The 21,724-nt window shown below is 36.7% G+C and overlaps 1 protein-coding gene across 1 annotated transcript in view; it reads left to right on the top strand.

Moving 5' to 3' along the window:
* Positions 1-9,737: 9,737 nt before the first annotated feature.
* Positions 9,738-21,724, top strand: part of LOC119784246 (platelet-activating factor receptor-like) — a 29,891-nt gene continuing 17,904 nt past the window's right edge. The window contains exon 1 of the mRNA XM_038286205.1: positions 9,738-9,852. The gene's annotated coding sequence lies outside the window, so the exon portion shown is untranslated. The remainder of the gene's footprint in view (positions 9,853-21,724) is intronic.

The raw sequence follows: 21,724 nt of genomic DNA, 5'->3' as shown, positions 1-21,724 counted from the left end.
CCCCCAGTTAGAGGATACTCCTGCATCCTTCACCACAGTTACATGCATGACAGTCATGGCACAATACTTTTAGTATTGTGCCATGACTGTCTCCCCTTTGTTCTTGGATGCTCTTTTTTACTTTTCCCTTTTTCTTTCTTATCTTTTGTATTCTCTTGAAAGACCACAGATATTGCTGTGAATTGAGTAAATACCTTCTAGAATATCTGAGCACTATTTTGGATCTATAATAGGCAACTTCTATAGAGGCAGGTACTATGTACAAACTGCTATTTAATCTAATTATATCCAGGTCCTAGTGAGAATGTGGAACAGGTGTATATGTAATTGGTAATACATATAAAAACCAATATTTGGGTTTCCTATCCACCATTTACAAAAATAAACAGCCATAATGTATAATACTATACTACAACTATACTTTTTAGAGTTTTTAGAATTTTTTTCCCCTTGTTTGAGGAAATGACCCAAAATATGACTTTTGAAGAAGGTCTTTTCTAAACAAGATATCTCTAAAATAAACTCCCCTTATTGCTTTATAAAACATAATCTAACAGAATTCCTTGTGAGGTTTCTAATACAAGTTCAAAGTGGACAGACTGAGAAGATGACAAGCAGGAAATATCAGAGTTTATTAACATGAATACACATATCTAGGTGCTCAGACCCCGACAACGTAGAGGTGAGCATTGCTGTTGATGATGGAATGAGCAGAGTTATGAGAATGGAGACATATTCCTTCCAGTGCCTGATCACTGAGTTGAAAGGAATAGGAAGTACATCAGGCCGAAGAGGGCACAGGTGGGTTGCAGCTTGGTTGGAAGTCATTGATCATGTTGATGCAGCTTAAAAAGAAGGGTCTTGGATGCTACCAGGTGCTAAGGAGGCTGAGGAAGCAGAAAAGATTGCCAGAGGGGAATCAGGATGATCAGGCAGTTGGAATAAGCAGGTAATATTTGGCAGAGTCCTCCAGAATGAAAATAGGCCTTGGCCACATGAAGCTCATCATCCGAAACAATTAAGGCTAACCAAAATATAAAAGAAGAAATCAAATGTCACAGGACGGTTCTTTCTTAAAGGCATGAAAGAGTATTCTGTGGCCAGAAGATATGTCCGGGGGCTGTTTATATATTTTTGAATTGTATTTTTTTATTTTTGACGCGTCATTGTGCCCTACATAGAATTACCTCCCCTCTAGCACATTGATGTAAAAACGGATTGAAATATGAATGGAAAGGGAACTTTAAAACATATTCATAAGGTTTTCACATATCTTATGCATGGATACCCTGAAATTGAGAGTTTTGGTGTACAAATGATTGCAGAGAAAAAACTGCCTGCCATAACACCGGTGCTCCGCTTTGTGTATTTACAGTAGTACACTTGAAAATAATACTGTTTAAACTTTTGCATGTTAAACATCCTTAGAAAGCTTAGTTTCTCAACAATTTAACTGCTAACTTTATTCTAGGACACCATGAGCACGAAAGCGCAATTAATAAGAGATCAATCAAAATTTTTAAAATAAAGCTCAGACTTCCTACCTTTGAAGCAATCCTGAGGCTGTATTATACATCCAATCTTAGATGTTTATATTACATATGTCTGTAAGGGGTCTACAGATAGAAAATAATCAGACATATTCGTATGTTTTGTAGGCACCACCAAGGCCAGAGTTTATGGATTAAAATTGTTTTGGGGAGCAAGAAACCTAAGTGCAAGAAGGCATTCCAGAAATCAATTCATTTTATATGAATCTGGACACTTAATTTCCGAGAAAAATTATGTAATTGCCATGTATAATTCTCAGATTAAATACATTTTATGTTAGTACTTGAACATATGTCCCCACTGACTCTTTGTGTATGTTTCTCTGGTTCATTTTCTTCATTTTTTTTCTTTCATGATTGAAGCTTCTTATCCAAAAATATACAAATCAGCTTTCTGTTACTATTCACAAAATAGGGTTTAAACCATGCAAAGAAAAGAGATTTTTCCATTCAAATTAAATTTGGCAAATGGCTGCTCTCCCCCACAGGCCAGCCTTACTTATCTAGTAAGGCTGGCCTGTGGCAATTACTTAATTCTATAAGTCTATTTTTAACCTTGGAAACGTGAAAATGAATCAGTTCAAAGCAATGAGAGGGTGGAATCCTCAAAATTTCTCAAACCTGTGTATCTTTTCCTCCCTTTTGACCACCATCCCTGCCTCTTTAACCTCCCAGATCCTAGAAGTCAGTTAACTCAGTCCCGCCTCACTCAGGTCACGAAACCAAGATGGAAATGAGATGCAAATCCACCCCCGCTTGCATAGCATGTGTGCACTTGTTGAAGCTTACAGCAATCCTAACTGTTTTGTGGTCTATTTCAGTGACACTGGACCATAAGCCTGCTTCCAGGATCTCATGTTGAGGCCTGCTTTGTTGGGTAAACAAGCCTACATGAACAATAAAACTGTGTTGTGAAGTGTTGAACAGATAATTATCGCATTGCTGGTCCCTCTGAATGCTAACTGACTTCAGACATGAGAACATGGGACATTTTGAGCTTTAAATAGAATGTTTAAACTCTGTGGCTGCAGTTAAATTCTTCATTTACCTGATGGGTACCATGCTCTCACTGAAGGGCTAATGAATCAGACACAGAACAGCTCAATGGCCTTAATGTTCGACAGCTTTTTGCTGAGGTTGAGGTTAGATTCTATCTCTCTGTTTCCCACTGATTACAGTAAAAACACAGAGGGCAGAGCAGACCCGCATGGAGCTCCTCAGTTCTTAAAACACTTCTGGATATCTGCAGACACAAACACTGACACACAATCAGAGGGGAACAGGTCATTGCTTTTTCCAGGTGTGTTGGGATACTGGGATTGTTTAGCTTCACAACATCATTGAGGTGTTAGCCCCAAACCGAACAATAAATAAAAAAGAGGCTATTTATATTTCTCTTATTTCCACTAAGGTCATACTTGTGTGATACACCTTTTCAATAAGGCTTATTGATAATTTCTTGATTTTAATGTTTGACACTAAGGAAAACCCAGTTATTTTTCCATGCATAAGAATGATTCGCTGATTTTTTTAAATTCATCAATTCCAGTGAATTTATTTTTGTAAAAGTGTCAAATCCAGTATTGGTATTTCTTACTTTTTGTTCTTCAACGATAACCAAAATGATCACATTTAATTTAATGTTTGACCTAATATCAAACTGGAAGCAATACCAATGCTTTGCTGGGGCTCTAAAAACAACAGTGTGTAGCAGCTAGCTACATTTATTCATTTGCATTTACTTGAGTAATGTTTAGAAAATTATTTATTTTAAGGAGAAATTTTACTTTGCAGTATTTTGTGCTTGTACTTAAGTAATATTCTTTGCACAATACAATGCAACTCTAACTAGAGTATTATTGAGTATATTATATATATATATATATATATATATTATGGTTGCTCTGCCAACTAAGAATAATACAGTAAATGGTAGATGCTGCTAGAAGGTAATTTCCTTTCCTAAAATATTTACATTGCCCAATGTAAATATGAGTTTTAATAAGATTATTTCAATCTGAAAAACTCACACAAAGAGAAAAGACATTTAGGAGAAATTCATTGATACAATTACTTTGTCTTTGGCGCTCAGAGCTCGGCAGGAAACGTAGTGCTTAATTTTGATAGATATACATAAACAGGAGCAAAGAATAGGGTTGTTTCACCCCAGGCCTGAAACTGGTGGAGGAGTGGAGATAGATGAAGTTGGTCAGTCTGTAGACTGCTGGTTAGCGAGACGGTATGCTGAGCTTTATGAGGAGATCCAGTGGACTGCATGAGCTGATGCTAGAGCTTCACTCAGGGACCTGGAAGATGGAAGTCCAGTTTGGATAACACAGGTTGAGAAAACCTTTCCGTGATGAGCAAGCATGAAGTGACAGTGGAGAGGAAAAACTCTCCGTTGGGAAGAAACCTCTGGCAGAACCAGGCTCAACATGGCGGTCTTCTGTCGGACCCGGTTAAAATGAGACAGGGAAAGCAGTAAGAGTCCAGAAGGAATAAAACTCTAATGAAGCTTTAGCTACGATGGTGGAGGAGGGGCTGGAGGTGGGTTGAAAAGGTGTCATCTGAATGAAGTCCGCTGCCAACGCACAGGAGCAGACAGGTGCGTATCGGAGGCCTTTTAAGATGAACTTTGGAGGCCAATTGGCTTTCGTGGAGGTTTGTTTCAAAGCTGATTGACTGTGTCGCAGGTGGATGAAGGAAAGCAATGAGTTTCTTCAGTTGAACTTCCGCCTAGGCTCCATGTTGCAAAAAATTATATAAAAAAAAAAATTTTCTGCCAGATTTAATTATTTTATCATATCTTCTTTTTATTTCTAGTTTTAGTCTTTGAAATTAGAGACTTTTACAGAGTCCTCTGTGTGAAATATATATTTCTAAACATAAAATCAGATGTTCAGTACTCCAGTACTTGAGTAGCTGTTCTACCAAGCACTGCTTTCTACTTCAAATTGAGTGACATTTTTGCGTATTCTCTGACAGAATCCATCAACGTTAGTTATGTTTTCATCATATTTACATAGAGCATTGCGTTGGCATTCTCCCTGTTCCAAAACTTATGATATAAAAACAACTGTGATGCGAAAAAAGAAAATAAATTCTCTGTAGCAGGTACCTGTAAAAAATAGATTGCTAAGGTAGATTATTTATATGAATTTTAGAGGCAGGAATGAAAATGATTTAAGGTTTTTGTATCATGTGAAAGATGCAAAATTCTGATTTAAGATTCCTCCTGTAATAACGATATAAGATATGAAACTACAAAAATAGGTATACCTTTCAGCTTGTTTGACTGGTATTATTAAATAAAGTGGAAAACAGAAACAAATGTATAATTTTGTATAAAATGTGTTGCTTTCCTTGAGAAAACTACCAAATTAAAAGCATTTTTTTTTGTTTTTCTGGGGGAAAGTTGAAGACAGCTCTCACATGGAACACAGCATCTCAAAAGCAAACAGTAACATGTTAGCCCAAGGGTAGAAACGGCCACCATACCACAAATGTGGTGAGACAAGCTCTAATTTGTCAGCATGTGAAGAAGTATGAAAAGTCTGATGTTTTGTTGTTTGCGTCCAAAAGAAATCAGTGCTTTGTCTGTTAAGTTGTTGTTGTTTTTTTAACCAGAAACATGCTCAACACTGAACACCAAGTTTTTTGGGAATATCAAATTTAAAAGGTCAAAAAAGCTTACATAATCTCATCATGGCAAGGCAAAAACATTCTTTTAGTGTTGAGTCCAGCTTTTGCACAAAGAGGCGCTACATATCTATGTAACATACCAAGGAGTAGACCCGAGGTCACAGATTAGCAGACCGTGGTCTGGATCCGGACCCACCTGCTAGCTAATCCAGACACAACCTGATTTAAAACATTGATAAATTACTGCATGTTGTCCAAAGACAGTGTCTAACTTCTCTTGCGCTCCTTCTCCTAAGAGGTTAATATGGTAACAGATTATAATTAAAAATGTCTCTGGACCATTACTTGTTGATGATTTTCTTTTATCGGACCCCGCTGATTTTTAATTGGTTGTAGTAGGATGGAGTAGACCATCACTACGGTAACACTTACCCCTTTCCCACTGGCCGAAAAACCTGGATAACATGATTACGTAAAGATGTCTACGTTTGGTTGAAAAGTGAAAGGTAAAAAACTGTAATTTCCACATTGTGGAAAAATGTTGAAATTTGGATTTTCCATGTCTTCTCAACATCTTTGATTGGACTAAAGTGGGATAAAGATCAACCAAACACAGCCTATCTTTCAACAAGTATTTCTGAGCTAAATCAAACTATGATGGACCGACCAGATTTAGCCTAAAATCCAACATCAATTGGTTTTTAGGCTTAAATGTTTAGTTCCCTTTCCTGTTAAAAGATAGAGTTTAGATGGCACTATGAATACCACAGCTGTCGCATGAGACCCAGTGGTTTTTGTTTATATTGGCATCATTCGATGACAAAACACAAAAAAAAATCACAATACAGACACCACAGAAAATTGCTTTTAGATTTGTTAGGCTTGTTAGGTTGTCAAACCCATTACAAGTGATCTCAAGCATCAACTGGGCTGCTTAACTTGAAATAAATAAACAGAAACCTGAAATAATGGAAACATCACGAAATATGAGCCGTATGGGTTCTGATAGTTTTTGTTGGGCAAGAAAGTTAGAAATGTAGACTTTTTTTTTGTTTGATCTATTTTTCCTTTTAAAGCATATATTGTAAATGATTGATGTTTTGCAGCATTTAGTTGTGTCCCATGCCCTACGCACCGGAATCCAACGGCTAAACTACCTTACTAGCAGCAGTCAGGCTATGGCGCCTCTGCAAATGCGCTCATATTGGAGTAAAGTGTGCTGAAACAAAAATGTTAGCAAGCAAGATACTAGACTTGGAGGTCTGGAGTTTGAGAGCTGCTTTAAATTGTTACCACAGTTTCAAGAAGGACATCCAATTCATTTGAGATTGTACGTTGTTACCAAGGAAACAAATTTGTGGGTTCATGCTAATTGCAGTAAGAGAACAGAGGGAACAGGATTGTTTTAAATCATGAAGATTCCTTTGTTTCAAAGATTATCAGTGGCAGTTCTAGACCAAATGTATCAGGGGACCAGGAGGGGGCCAGCGTGTTTTCATGGGGGCACAGAAAAGCATGAAATAAAAAAATGAAATAAAAAATGAATTTTTTGAATAATTAGTAAAACAGAATTTGTAAAAAAACCAAAAAAAAAAAAAAAACATGTCTGTTCCAGCACATATCATCATTAGAATTTCTTTGAGTATTACGTCTTTAGTACAGGGGCCATAACAGGGGCCAGGACATGATCTTCCGGGGCAGTGGCCCCCGTTGGCACCTGTCTAGAACCACCCATGAAGATATTGTATGTACTATAAAATGATACAAAGATCAAATTTGGTGGATCTTGTTGTAAAAATGTTAACAAGAAACTTAGGAGTTTAGATATTGAACAAAAAACATTTAAGCCCTTAAGGTTTCATCCTAAAAGTCTAAAAAATGTTTTTCAATGAGATTATGATAGTGAATTATTTTATGGTCCAATGAGGATAACAACTATAAAAATACCATAAACAGATATTTTACAGTTTTCAGTAAGCCAGATTTCTGTTTTAACATGATAGTTTTTCAATTATTTATTTCAATTGTAAAAGTTTACATAATAAACTGGAAATTGTTCCTATTATCATAACAAAGCTTGGAAACAAATCTGTGTGTAGTTGATCTATAAAGAAAGTAATGAATGAGTTGCCTAAAATAAAGAAATCTTTAAAAAAATGTTAACTGAATAAGAGAAAGACAAACCACAAAAAGGGACTTGCTGTAATCTCAGTTTTTTTTTTTTTTTTTTTTACATTTTATTATTATTTTTTTACATGTTTTTAATTAACTTTCTTCCTCTTTTTATTAAAGAAGTCAGGAGCAAAAGGTATACGAATTAGCATTTCACAACCAAGATATAAAAATTTTGTAATTACAAAATGATAACATAGGACACATGATTATTAAAACAGTTGCTTTCAAATCGGCAGAGAGATTTAATAGGAGGAGGATGAACAACTGATTGTGGCATGTAAAATTTAGGAGTTTAAAAGCCTGGAAGCCTATTTGGAATATAAGATTTAACTCTTTACAGGCCTCCAAAAAAATACATTTTTACCCTTTACAGGGTTAAATCTGATTAAAATTCTGGAGAACAGAACAAGTCCTTATTACTTTTGTAACATAAAAACAGCTATATTTATATGGCAGAAATCAAGATCAGTGTAATTACCAAGAAACAGTCCTAATGTGATAAACACATTTGAACAATAAAAATTCTTAGAGTGAAAAAAACCCCAATTTTTTATTACATCACACACAGAGCCTTGATGCTATTTTTTTTTCATACCTTTTAACTACGCTTATAATTTTTTTTATTTTAAAGCTGTAGTAAAGCTTCTTAACACAGCTTTTAAAGTTTTAAACTTAACGTATTACATTTTCTAAACTTAGTTTACACTAAGTATCATTTCACACAGGCAAACTTAGATCACTGGTGGTATTCTATTAAGCAGTGAAACTCAGAGATCCTGCAGATCACATTTATCCTCACAAATTTTACCTTCTTTGCTGTAAAGTGGCATTTATATCCAGGTTACCAAACGTGGTAACTTGGACGTTAAAGGCAAGGGTTGTCTTTCTTTCGGGAATGGACATGGAGGCACGCTAATCTTGGAAATGTAAGATCTGACATAGAATAAAATTTTCAGCTGTAATCCTTGGCCTATTTTTTAAAAATAAAACTGTTTTAGAACAGCTCTTGTTTTTTTTAACACACATGGTGTGACATCCCTCTGATAATAGCAAGAAGACTTGAAACACTTTCAGGGTGGTTATAGCTCTTAAAGAAAAACCTCAATCACCTTTAATGTTGTTTAAAAATGTTGTAGTTCGCAAGAATTATAAAATGGGCATTGAACTGATTGATTTTTTTCTCATGGACTCAATAAAAACACAAAAAAATATATATTGAGGGCCGCATTATGAGAGTTATTCTCATACACAAACAATATTTTAGTCTCTTGCAACTGATATTTAAAAGAATAATATATTTTTCTTCAATAAATAAGTGATTAAGTTTCTCAAGGAGCAACATTTTGAGCAAAAATGGCTGTTCAACAGGATAGCACCACTAAGAATTCATTTTCATATCAGAGACCAGATTGTTGCAAACACCTCAATCTTCTATAGCAATTTTTTATTCCTGCTACAGTCAGCCTGATAGAACAAAACATGGACTCCCTACATTTACGTACAAACCTCACAGTTTAGCAGGGCAGTAGTTTTAATAAGCAATTTTTTTTTTTGGTTTCTCAGTTCCTTACTACCTCCAGTTGCTACTCTGTTTCAGATATTTTTGTTGATACACTTACTTGTTACTTATTAATTCATGTTTGTATCTGGTTCATGATTTTATTATTTTGCCTTTGTTATTTTTGAGAAATTGACTAACACCGCCATTCCAATGCAAATGGTATATAAAAAAAAATTCTTCTAAGCTTTCCTGAATGCATATTTATTACAGAGGAAAATCACGGTTGTCGTGGTGACTTTCAAATATTTCTTAATTATAGGTTCTTGTGACATTTCCATGAACAGATCTTCAATATTTATGGGTTGCAAAACACTGCTAATCAGCTTGAACCACACCTCCACAAAAGCCAATTGGCATCCAAAGTTAATCTTAAAAGGCCTGTGACATGCACTTGTCTGCATCTGAACGATGCGCTGAGTTCACAAGACACAAGTCTGTTTAACTTGTGTCATCTGGCTAGATGCACATTTTATTCATTAAATGCAAACCTTCTCTTCATTTTTTATAAACAGACAGAATTTTATAAACAGACAGAATTTTGAGTCCTATGTAAGCTGCTGTGCTTGTATGTAATGGTGTGTTGAGGAATGTCGGTGAACAAAATGAGCGACATTCCAATAACTATGGACGTTTCAGAAAGCTATTTAGAGACTTGCATCCATTGGATACTTTACTATTTGTATATAAAATTAGCTCTGTCCATTTGGAGAGAGCTAATTTTAGATTATATGTAGTCAGAAGAAAACTAAAATATGTCATAACTTATGTATGTGATGTCCTTTAAACCAGATGGGATCCAAAAGAGAAAACTTCTTTTTTGTTTTTAGGCTCTGCAATAATCCAGATGTATTTGTGAATAAGTCTTTGACAGCTTTAGTAAAATAAGGTATGCTGCTGTGAGACGATCATCAGACCACATGTCAGGTAAGAAAAAAAACACCCTGTCCTAGCAGGTTTTGGAAAAAAACAGACTTGTAGATGTTTGGTATATTTCCAGACACCCGTTTCATTATCTCTGCTTTTCAGAGTCTATTCACTCTGTCATATGAGGTCATAAGGTGATAATTGTTCAAGCCAAGCAATTACTGTACTGTGACTTAAAGGTACTTTCAGCAATAGAAAGGAAACACTGTGTGTTCACATATATCTCAGGGAGACTATTAAAGACAAAATAAATGAGGTGGACAGACGAGGACTGTTGAGGTGCCTTCAGTAAAAGCGTTTATTGTTAAAGAAGGCGTGAGAGACAGCCAAACAAGCTCTGCCACTTGTCACCAGGCTAAGCCTCCCATTCTGCCCAATCCAGTTTTTGTTTCAGCCCTGATTCACTCGCTACAGCAGGAATCACAGCTTATCACTTTTAGTTGCAAATATCCCTAAAATAACTGATTAAACAACTTTAAAGCATTTAGTTGAGGTGAAATTTGCATACATCTGAAGTTAGTAATACAGCTCCTTCAAATAAAACCTTTTCATATCAAATGATCAATATTTAGAAATGCACATTGCCTACAAGTGAGAGTTTACAACATTTATGTGACATTTGCATTAATTTGATAAATACCACACATGTAAGTTAAGGACTACTTGTATGTTTTACTGTAGGAAAATTTGGCTTCTTGCTTGTCTTTAAAACTATTGGCAAACTACATGTGTGGATTCTTAATCATTCAAAGCGGGGCAACTATAATGAGCCTAAATCGTAGGGAAAATTAAATTTACTCCGTTTTCCTAAATAAGTTTCACAAAGTTCGAATAACTATTGACAATAAATGTAGTAGAAGAGTTAAGAAGATTCTTTAAAAGACAATTTTTATAAGATTTGTTGAAAAAGCTGTTATGGACATATGTAACAGACTTTAAACCCAAAGTTCCCTTTCTTACAATCACTGCAGGAAATAAAATCTAATCAGCATGACAAGCTGGAAAGAAAATGTTCTCTGTTTTTCCCTTCAAGCGTTCTAGTATTTATTCTGTTTCACGCACAAACAGACTTTGTCAGAGACTCAGCAGTGAGGAATCCATTTGTTGTCCAACCTGAAAGGTGTCTTTATGAGGAAGAAGGAAGCAAAAGCATTTGTCCTCCTTTTAGAACATTTAATCAGTCATCTTAATTCAGTTCAACGTTTTTTACAAAGCATCAAACTATGACCTTTGAGAGCTTTAGGGTTTTGTTCACTTTCACAGCTGTCAAAATGACAAACACAAGCTTCTCCTCACATGGATGAGGTCGTGGTAATAGCATAGCTGTATAAAAGCAAGTTCACTGAGGGTAGTGTGGTGTTACTGCCTCAGATGTTGCAACATTGGTCAAAGTGTCATCAGACTTTACTGTTTTAAGACATGTAGATTTGACTTCTGATCTGCAAGCATTGCCTTTCTTTAAAGTTTTCTTTTTCTTTTTGGCAAAAAAATGCTTTATTTTAAACAACCATGTCTTTAAATTTCCAAGACAGGACATTTTTTGTGACACTAAAGCACTGGGGTTACAGGTTTCATACATGTTAAAGATTTATTTTGCAAGTTGTTTATTTATTTTGCAAAAAAGCTATGTAATAATCCATACAAAAATAATTATTTGTTATGAATTCATGTTTTGTATTAAACACGTGCAAACTGAAAGGTGTGAGCAAAGCTTATCTTCATACCAGGAAGAAAGTGATTCTCCTGTCTAAAATTAGCAAAAAATGGAGATCAAGCTTTTCTGAGCATGAGCCTTAATGAATCTTCGAATCAAATGCTTTGGAGCAAATCGAACAAAGTTCTGTGTGGAAGATAATAAAATGTAAATATTTAGCACCTGCAAATCTATTTATCAAACCATAAACAGAGTTTTTGTATCTATATTTAGCACGTTACAAAGTCAGGTGCAAACTCGCAAATTTAGCTGTGTTTGCTGGAAGACTCCGAATCATCCATGTCAGAGTCATTCCAAAAAAGTTAAAAAAGATTGAATTGAGAAAGCTTTCTGTATGGGAAACGAAACGTCTTCAAACTTGGAAAACAGAGTCCAGAGGTTTGTTTTCTAACTTTTTTAACTTTTTCGAAATCAGCTGTGTTTGTAGTAATGCCTCCTTCATAGCCACCATGAGAGCAAAACATTTTGCACACATCTGCACATGTGTGCGCATGTGAACATATTTGAACCATCATGAAAAAATGCAATTAGGTTAATGGCATTTTTGTCTGATGTCGGATGTCTGGGTTTGCAGCGGGAAGAAAACCATTTTCCTGCAATTAAACCAAAAACACCATTAGAGAATGTCAACAGGATATCATGTTTATGAACAAACAAAAGTGAATATTATGGGCCTCCAGATCAACCATCATTGGTGTCTGTAAAGTGTGGGTTTCCAAAGTGCAGGCCATTTGGAGGCTTTATGATGACTTTGTGTGGCCCTTGACTACAGTTTAGGAATAGATTTAAAGTTGTTTGGACAACTTATTTCCTTTGATGTAATTTGATAGTTAATTGTGGATTAAACATGCATTTTTTTTCTTAGAAAGGGCAGCTAAAAAAAAAAGTCATAGTGAATTATATCCTGTTCTTGTTGATCCCTCAGACATGGCAATGATAAAGGTATGAAAAAAGCAAAAAAAAAAAAAAGCAAAAAAAAAAAAAAGAAAATTGGAAACATATGATTATAGCACATCTAAATTCTGTGGCCCCTGATTACATTCAATTTCACACTTTTGGTTACCATTGCAAAATGTTTGGAAATCCATTCTGTAAAGGTAGTAGCGTACGCCTGAAGTTGGCATCCCTAACTTGTGGTTCTGCACTGCACAAAATGTAAATCTAAATAAGCCTTTTTTTTTTAAATAACTGCATTTTTTCTTGAATTGAGGAGGCAAGTGAGACACTTTGCCAATGGAACAAGACAATTTACATTTGAAATAAGAAAAAAATATTGCATTGTCTAACTTCAAGTACATATTATCACATATAACATATAAAAATACTCATTCCATTGGCAAACGTATCTTATTTACCTGCTCAAATTAAGGGTAAATACACTTGATTTAAGATTTTTTTCTTATTTTCAGATAATTTTTGCAGTGTGTGAGGAGTTGGTGGAAGTAAATCCAGCTGTTAATCTCACTGTAGGTCTGAAACAACTGTCAGAGCTGGTATCTATTCTGAATATTTATGAATTACAGGCTCTATTGAAACCTAATCTAATAAAAATCTGGAAATTTGGTTGCCTTGTGATAGAAACAGCAGGAACTCAAACTTAATTTAATGAAATGAATCAGACAGATAGATTTTTGGTAGTAAAGGGACAGGTTTTTAAAATCTGTATAGTTAACATGGTTTTCCACGATGTTCACCTGATTATTGCTACAAAAGTATAACATATTTTATTTAGTTTCATCATAAAATGAAAAACTTTTAGTTTGTCAATTAAAACATAGAATCAATCTATAACAAAGCCTCCAAATCTGAACAGATAACTTTGATTGGAACCACAGCAACCTGGTAAAAGTACGAGTTATATTCTGCCTGGTGTGGGTCTAATGCAAGGAAAAAACTTAAAATTCGACAAAGGTGAAATTATTGCAGTGGAAAAGGGAGGCTTAGATGAAAATGATTTAAGCATTGAAGCACAGAGTTTCATATTTGATTTCTGTGCAGGGATACAGTCGGGCATGTTTGTACCTGCAGCCCAGTTTCTGTTGTCTTCAGGCCAACCGTTAACCTACCGTTTACTGTGATTTTTCCTTCTTGCTCTGGATGCACGTATCTTCAAATTCTCATATCCATCTCTGTTTATTTTATTTTATTTTTTTTATAAAGAATTAAACTTACTGTGTTTTTCTCATAGAGTGTCACTATGCTGTTGAAACTCTAGAATTGGGTTTTGTAGAAAGTAGAGAAAAAGGCCAAGAAAAGTCATCGTCATGCCCAGACAGAGAGAAGGGAGGGAGTTTCACTTGAACAAAGGCCAATACAGCCTGAGGGGCATGACACTTAACGATGATGAGGAGGTCCTTGAGTACAACTGATCGTCATTTTAACATTGACTAAGTAATATAAAATCAAAACACAAAGTAACCTGATCCAGGACTCTGGGAAAAAGGCTTAGGTTTTAATATTGGGAAGATTAAGAGTTCTGTAGAATTTGGTAGAACAGAGCAGTTGATAATTAAAAGGGACTATGATGCAAAATCCAATTTTTCACCTATCAAATACAGCCTATTGTACCTGGAGTTTCTAGAATCACTAAAAAATTTTAGTCTCTCCAGTTTATGCAAAGGTGCATTTTTCAATCCATTTAGTATTCTCTATTCCTTATTATTTTCCTTATTATTTTCTTTGAACAATAATGTCACAGTATTTGCAGGGAAGCTTCTAAACAATCTCATGGACTTCCAGCCTGCCAGCCATTATGAATCTGCCATTTTTATGTGATTGTACCCCATGCTCAAGAATACTGAAGCTGGAGGAGAATAGGTAAAAAAAAAAGTTGGGTTTTTGTTACCTTGCAAGCAAGATACATTTTCTGGAGATTTTTGAATTCATAAACTTCCAAAAATGTATCTTGTCAGGAGCCAGCAAATGCACCAGCCTTGATACAGAAATCTTTTTGACCAATGAAATGCAGTGATGCGTATGACCTTAACGTGTCAACCAGAGGCGAAAGGGTGAAGCGAAAAAAACAAAAACATAGCTGTGCCGGTTTTAGCAGGAATACCCTCTATTTCTTATAGAAAATTTACCAAAAATCTGCAATTTTTGGCTTTGTGGATGGGAAGATGGTTCCGTGTTCCCCCCCACCAAATCTGGTAAGAGTTTGATTTATCAGTTCACTCTGCCAGTTGTGAAATAAATTAAGCAACTCCTATTGTGATTGGCTAAAACTCAACATTAAGGGTAGGTACCCAATTAGTTCCAACAATTGTACTGAATATCTTTTTGCGAAACACTTTCTACATGAGGCTTTCCAGTTCAATACGTGTACTTCAATTTAAATTCTACATGGTATCACTCTGGGTTATACAAGGTATACACCCACCCACCAGATTCTGCACTATTAGATCATGTCTAAGAACAAAGAAAATGCCTGATCAAGATTGAGTGAAACCTTCTGCGACTTTAAAGAGGTGAAGCGCCTCAATTCTCTTTAAAGAGACCGCACTAAAATGAGCTGTTCTCAAATGAATGTATTGCAGAGCAAGGGTTAAATAGCTAAATAGTGGTTTGTAAAGCTAAAGAATCAAGAAGTTCAGACATGATTGATTTAAATGGGAAATGACGCACGATATAGCCTCTTTAACTTTAATTTAAGACGCACCAAGGTCTGTTTTTTTCGTTGTTTTTTGTCATTATTGTTTAAATTTAAGCAGGACATCTAAAACTGCTTCAAAGTAAATAAAAAACCCTCAAACCCTTTCAGAAGGTGGAAACATAATGCTTTACTTAAAAATCCAAGCTAGTTTTTCTTAGACGAACCCCATCATGCTTACACACCTTTTCCAATACCTGCAGGTCAAACCTACCTTTCCCTTTGTTTCATATCACAAGTTATAAACCTTTTTCAGTGAAGCATGGAGTCTGCGCTGATGTTAACTTGTTCACAGACCAGTTAAACCAGCAACACCTCCATCCCAGGGTGGAGCAGAAAAATCACAGCAATTCACAGCCAGGATTAGTTTTAACCGTCGCTTGCGGTTTTGTATGTTTGTGTCATGTATAGTTTCGCTTTGTGTTCAGGGATTTTATAAACACACAAACTTCATGTAAACATAGAAGGTCACTTAGTCTAGAAAACCAGCAAGAGGTTTATTATTTATTTACTTATCTAAACCTTTTTTGGCAGAAAATGTGACTCATTTCATTTGTGAACACTTTCAATCCTTTTCATACCAAGTCTGTTGTGCTGAAATGTAGCATCAATATTAGTCTCATATCTATAAACTCTCTGTTCTACATGATAACCTTTTTTCCTCTATATTCCATTAATATTAAATTCACAAAAAAGAAGATGAGGAGGCCTCTATAATTTCACAAGAAATACAAAAAATTGAGGGGGGGTATTTTTAAGGTAAAATAATGACATATTTTCAACGTTACTGAATATTGGTAAGTAGAACATGGATCATGTTCCAGTAAAACCTCTGAATAACTATATATATATATATATATATATATATATATATATATATATATATATATATATATATATATATATATATATATATAAAAATGTGTGTATGAAAGTCCGCCCTAACCCCTAGATAGCTCAATCACTATATAGAGCGGGGAGAATATAGCGGACTTCATAGTGAACTGACTATTCGGACAAATGATCACTACTTTTTGGTCCCTATTGGTCACGTAACTCCTCCTCCACTGCGGTGTCTGTGCCATATTTGCTATTAGTCACTGCTGTCGAGGAGCAACAGCGTGCCGCCGTGACAGCAAATCCCATAATGCTTTGTGAAGAGAGCTCTCCTCCCAAAGCCTGCTGGGATTTATCTACTTATCTAGTGACCATGGATGATCACTACTTTTCAAGGTACATTGTGGGAAATTTTAAGTCCACTACTTTTTCATCCACTTGACGTTCGGACACTTATTTAAAATGGCGTAACCAGTTTATAGTGTCCTATTAGTGATTAGGGAGGACATTCGAACACAGCCAGTCATTACCCAATCCGTACCATCAGCTCATTGCATATGTGCAAGCAGATATTCATCCAGATCACCTTAAATTATGTAATTATGAAAGTAAAAGGACTTATTTCCATCCTTAAATCACTGAAGAATGCTAATACAAATCTTTAAATCATTATGACTTTTCCGAGACAATTTCATCCTTTTCAAATTTTCTCCGTAAAGAGCTTGTCTGACGTCATCAACGGACATGCACAGAGTAGTCCAGCAAAATATGATTAAACCATGTTTATCTCTTTTTTTAGTTATGTCTTTCTTTAGATAACACACTTTATACCATGTTAACACAAAAGGAAAAATAAAACTCAAAAATACTAGATTTATGTTTAAAGCCAAAGCTAAAAAAGTTAGCTCCCAAGAAGTAGTTGGATTCCATTTCTGGCACAGATGGACACAGACAAGTGATAAAACAGAAAGGATTTTAATGCATTCATTCCATCTGATTGTCTGGCATTGAAGTTGTATTCTATGATGCTTTTTTCACACATCAATGTTATCTCACCAATGTCCAGTTCTGTTAATTCCCTGTTAAAGAAATCTTTCTAATGCTGCCAATGTGAGGACGGATAAGGTCTGGTTGTCTGTGATGGATTGTGAGGTGAAATAACAGCGCTCATGAAGATACATTAATGAAAATAAAGGACATCTATACGGGGTCTAAAGACCCTTCTTTGATTGGATCCTTGTCTAAAGGACATTATATTTTTTTAATACCTAATATGTTTAACAGACCTGGTGAATGATTTTCTTTATGTTGTTGCACAAACTGCGACAAATCTCTGCTAATTAAATCATGAAATAAAAGAACGTTATTGGCTTTAAGAAGACAGAGGATGTTCTGAGATTATGGAGGAAAATCGGCTGCTGACGAGGTTAGCTCTGGGAGAATGTTATTATGGTAAAAGACAGGTTGAGAAAACTCCCTTTGTGAAACAGAACACTAGAGTTTCCCTGATTTCAGGTTGCTCCGGCTTTCAGTGTTCTTTCAGTCTTCTTCTTGTGTCCTTCATCCTTATTATCTACTGATGGTGGTCAGATGGCCCAGTGATGCCAATGTATGGCAGCCCCGCTTCTGTCAGTGAGTCCCAGAGCAGCTGTGGCTACAATGTAGTTTGCCACCATCAGTGTGTGAGTGTGTGTGTAGTAGGTTGAAAAAACGCTATATTATAAGTTTTTATGAAAACAGACACCCCCTCTATTTTTTTTGTATTGCAATACTAATGTGTACTCTATATAGTAAAGGTCCCTGTGTACATCCACACCAGCAGAGGGTGCAGTTGCGCCACTGTGGGCATAGAGGGCTCTCACGCAGGCGCTGCTCAGAAGTAAATGAGCTATGGTCTGTTAACGTGTCTCCCTCATCTGTCCACAGGTTTGTCGATAAAACATAAAATATGTGAACTTAAACGTGGTCCTGATAACATGTGGATGAGTGTGTGTTAGTGTGGAAACGCTGGTGAAACGGTTGCTGTTTCAAAAAAACTTTAGGACGAAGTATCAGTACGTTTTGTAGTGTGTGTGTGCCTCCGCCGTTTAGTGTGGTTGCTTTGCTGATTGCGGATGGTTTGGTGGTGTAAAACCGACGTATGGAGCCGGTGTGTGCTCTGTGGATAAGTTTCTGGCGTGCTCACATAAGTTTGAGCGTGGTTTTGGCGCAAAAGAGCGTCTGTGTTCGGGTTATTGAGACCGCCATGTTTGGTGTGCGTCAGTGGTTCAGCCCGCCATTCAGAGGCGCTTTTCTTTTGATCTAGCTCCGCGCTTCTGTGTGTGTACGTGAGTGAGAGCGGAAGTGACGTGATGATAGTGTTTTTGGCACTAACAAGTAAAATAAGCACTTTGCTGAAATGATAGAATGATATTAAAGTGAGGAAACGTGTTTAATGTGATTATATTGTCTTTTTGATATATTTTATAATTGATGTGAATTGTATTTTATTTAAAGTCTATATTTTATTATTTGTACTTTTTACATTTTGTTAATTATGTGTATTGGTTTTAATTTAATTACTAATATTTATTGTGTTATTATTTAAAGTCTATATTTTATTATTTGTACTTTTTTACATTTTGTTAATTATGTGTATTGGTTTTAATTTAATTGCTATTATTTATTGTGTTGTTATTTTATGGATTATTGTCTCTTGTATGGATGTGTGGATGTGATAATTGTGTTAAGTGTCAGAAGTAAATGAGCTATGGTCTGTTAACGTGTCTCCCTCATCTGTCCACAGACCTACAGCCAGAGACTTTGTTTTAGGCAACACAGCCTACGCTAGCTGTGTGCCACTTGCTACTGCCCAGCTTACCCCTAGGGCTGGCGCCGGTAACAATTGGGGGCTCGTCCGGGATTGTTTTGGAGTGAAGCTACTGCCTGGTGAGAAGTGCAAGTTCAGCGTTTGAGGTGTCCAGAACTTCAGGGAAGGCTACATCTACATGTGTCATCCAGAGAGTGTCTACCACCATTGAATGTCATGGCCACTAATACACCACGACGGGCGCTGATCGTCAAGATCCAGAGACAGCTTTCTAGTTTGAGTACAAGTCAGCTACAAGCAATTGTCCTTTCTATTGATGACGGCACTGCAGAGGCCAACATTGAAGAGCTAAGTGACATTGACCTGTATGAGCTGATCGTTGACTACTTGAGAAGCGACAAGTTGAAGTCTATGGAGGATGAAGGCATGTCCCATCTACTCCTCCTAGATGACCTAATCACCGATCTACTGAAGTCTACAGATGCTGAACCGACTAGAGTTGAGGAGTCAGCTTATGTCCGGAAGGTCGACCCAACTGCTATCCCACTCCCCTCCACCCCAGAACCTGACCTTTCCCCCACACGCTCCGTCACACCCCCCAGAGACATTCCCCCCCCTTCACCACCCCAGCCGAAAGACCTTCCCCATCACCCATTACCTCCCTTATCCCCTGGAGAAGACAGAGACACTAGTGCAATGCAGAAGGGTCTCACCGCTCCACCTGAAACTACAAGAACTTTCACTCCTCCACGGGGTATGGCTAGTCCGTCCTCAAGCTCTAGAAATCAGGTATTGAGTCTTAGTGATGTAGCAAGTCTGCTACCACGCAGAGAGTTTAAACTCTATGGTGGACAAATATCAGATACTGGTTCAGACATCTCTTATGGTAACCTGTGTAAGCAAATCGATGAAGGTTTACAAGAAGGGTTTACTGAGTCTGAATTGATTAGAAGTGTACTTAAAATCACAAAACCTGGTACATTTAGAGACATGTTAACTAACAAGAGTGACTTAAATGTTGATGAACTTAAGAGGTTTCTTCGTTCTCACATTCGTGATAAAAGCAGTACTGAACTTTTCCAAGAACTAACTAATGCCAAACAGTCAGACAAAGAAAGTCCACAACAGTTTTTATACAGAATAATGGGCTTAAAACAGTGTGTTCTTTTTGAGTCACAACAAGTCGGTACTGGTTTTAACTATGACGTGAAGCTAGTACAAGGTACTTTTCTCCATACACTCTATCAAGGGTTAAATGAGAAAAAATGACTATGTGAGACGTGACTTAAAACCTTACCTCAATGACATGCAAGTTAGTGACGACTTCTTACTTGAGCAAATCACGAAGTCTACCAGTGAAGAAGCCCAAAGGCAGAAAAGATTGGGTACAACTATTAAGACGAAGACAGTGACTGTTGCAACTCTTGACAGTGGTGACAGGACTAAAGACAGGACTAAAGACCGACAGATTCAACAAGATGCTATTAGAGAACTGACAGCACAAGTGTCCTCACTGACTAAACATCTTGCTCAAATGACCAGACTACCTGATAACACTCTACCCGTTGACTCTAGTCCTCAAAGACACAGCTCACAGGTGCCAGCGGAGACCCGAGGCAGATGCAAATCCTGTGTACAACAAAACAAAACTTCTTGTCAACATTGTTTTGTGTGTGGCCAAGCAGGACACAGGGCCATAGGCTGTTTACAACCGAAGGTGTCGGGAAACGTGAAGAGGTCGCTGGAGAGGGGCAGCCAGTGACCGGGACAGCCCATGCGCCCCCATCCAAGAGTCATCTGAAAACTACAAAGTCAACTCAACCTTCACCACGGAAGAGACTTGCACAGCTCATAGGTAAAAGATGCATGGTTTCATGTGCTCTCAATGGAGCTCCAATTCAAATGCTACTTGATTCAGGAGCCCAAGTGACAATGGTGGGAGAAAACTGGATGAAAAAGACATTACCCAATGTTCCCATTCAACCCCTTGAATCTCTCCTGTCAGACAAACCACTGGAAATCTCTGCTGCAAACGGGACAGATGTTCCGTTTGAAGGATGGGCAGACATAGAGCTCCAAATTCTAAGTAAGAATTATGGACATGTCACTATTCAAGTCCCTATTCTAGTCACTCAGAACTGTCTTAATCACCCCATCTTAGGCAGTAATGTTATTGCTGAGATAATCAGAGCTAACAAAGACAATGACTCTCATATCACAGATTTACTCAGAGAAGCTTTAAGTGTTAATGACAGTACAGCTAAAGCTTTAGTGTCCGCACTTGAGATTTCGCCACCAGCTGACAATTGCATGTGTAATGTTAAACTGGTAAAAAGGGTGTCATGGTCCATGCAGGTCAAATTTGTGAAATTCGCTGCAGGATAAGAGAATTGCCAGCAGGCGGGGCAATGTTCTTTCAACCTAGCGTAGAAAGCTACTGTCCTGATGGTTTAGATTTGTTCACTGCATTAGTAGATGTACCTAGTGGTTCAACAAAGACTGTAAAAATCCCTGTACAGAACACCACTAAACATGACATTTACCTTCCAAAGAGGACTGTTCTTGGCACGTTAGAAGAAGTTACTGAAATAAGACCTGTCAACTGTACTTCAGATACTTCAGAGTCCCAACCATGTGTGAACACATGTTCTGTCAACCCAAGTCACAATCAGACAAACAATGACAAATGCCAGACAAAGAATACAACTCAAAGATGGCATCCACCTGTCGATTTATCCCACCTTAAAGAACATGAGCAGAGAGTAGTAAAAGACATGTTGTTTGAAGAGTCTGATGTTTTTGCCCAAACTGAGTCAGACATTGGCTGTATTCCAAGTTTGCAACTCAAAATCAATCTTACCGA

Source organism: Cyprinodon tularosa, unplaced genomic scaffold (genome assembly GCF_016077235.1).
Source record: "Cyprinodon tularosa strain WSP-4 unplaced genomic scaffold, ASM1607723v1 ctg222, whole genome shotgun sequence".
Taxonomy (NCBI): domain Eukaryota; kingdom Metazoa; phylum Chordata; class Actinopteri; order Cyprinodontiformes; family Cyprinodontidae; genus Cyprinodon; species Cyprinodon tularosa.
Note: the sequence above shows the minus strand (reverse complement) of the source record. Positions and strands in the feature narration are given on the sequence as shown.